Source organism: Triticum dicoccoides, chromosome 3A (assembly GCF_002162155.2).
Source record: "Triticum dicoccoides isolate Atlit2015 ecotype Zavitan chromosome 3A, WEW_v2.0, whole genome shotgun sequence".
Lineage (NCBI taxonomy): Eukaryota > Viridiplantae > Streptophyta > Magnoliopsida > Poales > Poaceae > Triticum > Triticum dicoccoides.
The window spans coordinates 540,269,735-540,274,925 of NC_041384.1; positions in this window are offsets into that span (position 1 = coordinate 540,269,735).

Sequence of the window (5,191 nt, forward strand, 5' to 3'; positions counted from 1 at the left end):
CATAGATTTTATTTATGTAGGATGTATGTGAATCGGAAATTCCAACCGACCCTGTTGACGAGAGGTTAAATTTAGTTGAAGAAGAAAACAATTTGTTGAAGGAAAAAAATTGAGGAGGAGAAGATGATATTGGAGTTGCATGTTGCGGATGTCGTCGATGATCACAAGATCAAGATGGATGCAATGCGCTTGAAGATTGGAAAGATTAGAAAATATGCCATTCATACCGAGGCTTGGTATCATTATGCCGTTGGATCAATTGTTACCTTGGTTGCGATTATGATCGCATTTGTTTTCGCATTGAAATGTTTTACATAGTTTCAATGTATGGTTTAATTAATTAGATGCTCTGGAGAGGTATATGTTGTTAGATGAGAACTATGTATGTACTTTGGTTTTAATGTGATGATGAACTTCTATTAATTTGAACACTTAATTATATATAATGTACGCAGATGAACCGGCAATGGATGTACGGTGACAGACACACCTCCGAGTACATTAAGGGCGTGCATGAGTTTCTCGATGCGTCTGAGACAAATAAGCAGAATGGTTTTATGTGTTGTCCATGCACTAAATGTGGGAATACGAGGTCTTACTCTAACCGGAAAATCCTTCACTCCCACCTGCTTTACAAGGGTTTCATGCCACACTATAATGTTTGGACGAGGCACGGAGAAATAGGGGTTATGATGGAAGACGACGAAGAAGAAGATTACGATGACAACTATGTGCCCCCTGAATACGGTGATGCTGCAACGGGGGGAGCTGGTGAAGATCAAGAGGAATCAGACGATGTGCCCAATGATGCTGCAACGGGTGAAGCTGCTGAAGATCAAGAGGAACCAGACGATGTGCCCGATGATGATGATCTCCGCCGGGTCATTGTCGATGCAAGGACGCAATGCGAAAGTCAAAAGGAGAAGCTGAAGTTCAATCGCATGTTAGAGGATCACAAAAAAGGGTTGTACCCCAATTGCGAAGATGGCAACACAAAGCTCGGTACTGTTCTGGAATTGCTGCAGTGGAAGGCAGAGAATGCTGTGGCTGACAAAGGATTTGAGAAGCTACTGAAAATATTGAAGAAGAAGCTTCCAAAGGATAACGAATTGCCCGACAGTACATACGCAGCAAAGAAGGTCGTATGCCCTCTAGGATTGGAGGTGGAGAAGATACATGCATGCCCTAATGACTGCATCCTCTACCGTGGTGCATACAAGGATCTGAACGCATGCCCGGTATGCGGTGCATTGTGGTATAAGATCAGACGAGATGACCCTGGTGATGTTGACGGCGAGCCCCCCAGGAATAGGGTTCCTGCGAAGGTTATGTGGTATGCTCCTATAATACCACGGTTGAAACGTCTGTTCAGAAATGAAGAGCATGCCAAGTTGATGCGATGGCACAGTGAGGACCGGAAGAAAGACGGGAAGTTGAGAGCACCCGCTGACGGGTCGCAGTGGAGAAAAATCGAGAGAAAGTACTGGGATGAGTTTGCAAAGGACCCAAGGAATGTATGGTTTGCTTTAAGCGCGGATGGCATTAATCCTTTCGGGGAGCAGAGCAGCAATCACAGCACCTAGCCCGTGACTCTATGTATGTATAACCTTCCTCCTTGGATGTGCATGAAGCGGAAGTTCATTATGATGCCAGTTCTCATCCAAGGCCCTAAGCAACCCGACAACGACATTGATGTGTACCTAAGGCCATTAGTTGAAGAACTTTTACAGCTGTGGAATGGAAATGGTGTACGTACGTGGGATGAGCACAAACAGGAGGAATTTAACCTAAAGGCGTTGCTGTTTGTGACCATCAACGATTGGCCCGCTCTCAGTAACCTTTCAGGACAGACAAACAAAGGGTACCACACATGCACACATTGTTTAGATGACACTGAAAGTATATACCTGGACAAATACAGGAAGAATGTGTACCTGGGCCATCGTCGATTTCTTCTGACCAACCATCAATGTCGAAAGAAAGGCAAGCATTTCAAAGGCGAGGCAGATCACCGGAAGAAGCCCGCCATGCGTACCAGTGATCACGTACTTCCTATGGTCAATGATTTACACGTAATCTTTGGAAAGGGTCCCAGCGGACTAGCTGTTCCAAATGACACTGAGGGACACACACCCATGTGGAAGAAGAAATCTATATTTTGGGACCTACCCTACTGGAAAGACCTAGAGGTCCGCTCTTCAATAGACGTGATGCACGTGACGAAGAACCTTTGTGTGAACCTGCTAGGATTCTTGGGCATGTATGGGAAGACAAAAGATACACCTAAGGCACGGGAGGACCTGCAACGTTTGCACGAAAAAGACGGCATGCCTCCGAAGCAGTATAAAGGTCCTGCCAGCTATGCTCTTACGAAAGAAGAGAAAGAAATCTTCTTTGAATGCCTGCTCGTACGAAGGTCATGACTGGCTTCTCGTCGAATATAAAGGGAATAATAAATATGTCAGAGAAAAAGTTTCAGAACCTAACGTCTCATGACTGCCACGTGATTATGACGCAACTGCTTCCGGTTGCATTGAGGGGGCTTCTACCAGAAAACGTCCGATTAGCCATTGTGAAGCTATGTGCATTCCTTAATGCAATCTCTCAGAAGGTGATCGATCCAGAAATCGTACCAAGGCTAAGGAGTGATGTGGCGCAATGTCTTGTCAGTTTCGAGCTGGCGTTCCCACCATCCTTCTTCAATATCATGACGCACGTCCTAGTTCATCTAGTCGACGAGATTGTCATCCTGGGGCCCGTATTTCTTCACAATATGTTCCCCTTTGAGAGGTTCATGGGAGTCCTAAAGAAATATGTCTGTAACCGCGCTAGGCCAGAAGGAAGCATCTCCATGGGCCATCAAACAGAGGATGTTATCGGGTTTTGTGTTGACTTCATTCCTGGCCTTAAGAAAATAGGTCTCCCTAAATCGCGGTATGAGGGGAGACTGACTGGAAAAGGCACTCTTGGAAGTGACTCAATAATATGCAGGGACGGATATTCTTGGTCTCAAGCACACTACACAGTTCTACAGAACTCTACCTTGGTGACCCCGTATGTCGATGAACACAAGAATAGTCTGCGCTCCAAACACCCGGAGCAGTGCGACGACTGGATTACATGTGAACACATCAGGACTTTCAGCAGTTGGTTGGAAACACGTCTCATAGGTGACAACACTATTTGTGATGAGTTGTACTTGTTGTCCAGGGGACCATCCTTGACTGTATTGACTTACAAAGGATACGAGATAAATGGGAATACATTTTACACGATCGCCCAAGATGAAAAGAGCACCAACCAAAACAGCGGTGTCCGCTTTGATGCAGCAACCGAGAGCGGAAAGGACACATATTATGGTTACATAGTGGACATATGGGAACTTGACTACGGACATGATTTTAAGGTCCCTTTGTTTAAGTGCAAATGAGTCAATCTGTCAGGCGGCGGGGTACAAGTAGACCCACAGTACGGAATGACAACAGTGGATCTGAAAAATCTTGGGTACACTGACGAACCGTTCGTCCTAGCCAATGATGTGGCACATGTTATCTATGTGAAGGACATGTCTACCAAACCGAGAAAAAGAAAAGATAAGGAAGCGAATACATCATACGATGAGCCAAAGCGCCACATAGTTCTTTCAGGAAAAAGGGATATCCTGGGAGTGGAGGGCAAGACAGACATGTCTGAAGATTATGAAAAGTTTCATGAAATTCCTCCCTTCAATGTCAAGGCTGACCCAAGCATCCTGATAAATGATGAAGATTATCCATGCTTACGGCGCAATAAGCTAATGACACAAGCAAAGAAAAAGTGAAGACTTTCTCCCGCAACTATTATGATGATACCATGCCAACTTTGTAACAAACGAGTATGCTATGCCAACTTTTTTAGAGTTCATTTGAAAACTATGAATTTAGGTCGAATTTTCTCTATAGGTGCATCTATGTTCATTTTTTTAGTAAAGTTAATCACAAACTTGTGATTCACACAAATTTCAAAGAATTCAAATTTTAACTATTCAAATTTGAAAACTAATGGCACTAACAGAAAGTTTATAATTTTTCTAAAACTAATGGCACTAACAGAAAGTTTATAATTTTGCTGACCTAAAAGCAAAAAGAATTAAAAAATAAAGCAAAAAACAAAAGAAAATAAATAATACAGAAAACAAAACAAAAAAACTGAAAAAAAATAAAAATAGCAACAATAAGTATTTTGTTGTAAGTAGAAACAAAATAAAATAAATAAAGCAACAAAGAAAACAAAAAAACTAAAAAAGTGTTTTCAAATTTGAAAAGTAATGGCACTAACAGAAAGTTTATAATTTTTCTAAAACTAAAAGCAAAAAGAATTAAAAAATAAAGCAAAAAACAAAAGAAAATAAATAATGCAGAAAACAAAACAAAAAAACTGGAAAAAATAGGCACTAAAAGCAAAAAACAAAAAAAGTGTTTTCAAATTTGAAAACTAATGGCACTAACAGAAAGTTTATAATTTTTGTGACCTAAAAGAAAAAAGAAATCACTAAAAACTATAAGTATTTTGTTCTAAGTAGAAATGAAAAAATAAATAGCAAAAAAGAAAAAAATGCCTATAATATTTGTTATGACTAACTAAAATTACCAAATGGAGTATAATGATAAAACATAGTAATATTAAATAGCAGGAAAAAGACTGACTCAAAAATCAATTTTTATAGTAAAGTTATTCATAAACTAGTGATTCACACAAATTTTAAAAAATTAAAATTTAAACTATTCAAATTTTAAAACTAATGGCACTAACAGAAAGTTTATAATTTTTGTGACCTAAAGAAAAAAATCACTAAAAAATATAGGTATTTAGTTCTAAGTAGAAATGAAAAAATAAATAGTAAAACAAATGCCACCTATTGGGCCACCACGGCCTGAATACGACTAGAAGCCCATCCATGGGCCAGGATTCAGGCCCGCAGAAGGCCCAGCAGGCCCACAAGCATAGCGGTATGAGATTAGGCCCAAAGGCCTGCAGTTCTGAGGAGTTCGATGAAGAGGGCGGGGCAGCGCTTATAAACAGGTGCGACCGCTCCTCAGCTAGCGAGGTGGGACTAAACATCCCACCGCATCGCGGCTTTGGCAGGCATAGGCCTTTGGTCCCGGTTGGTGGCACCAACCGGGACTAAAGGGGGCATTGGTCACGGTTCGTG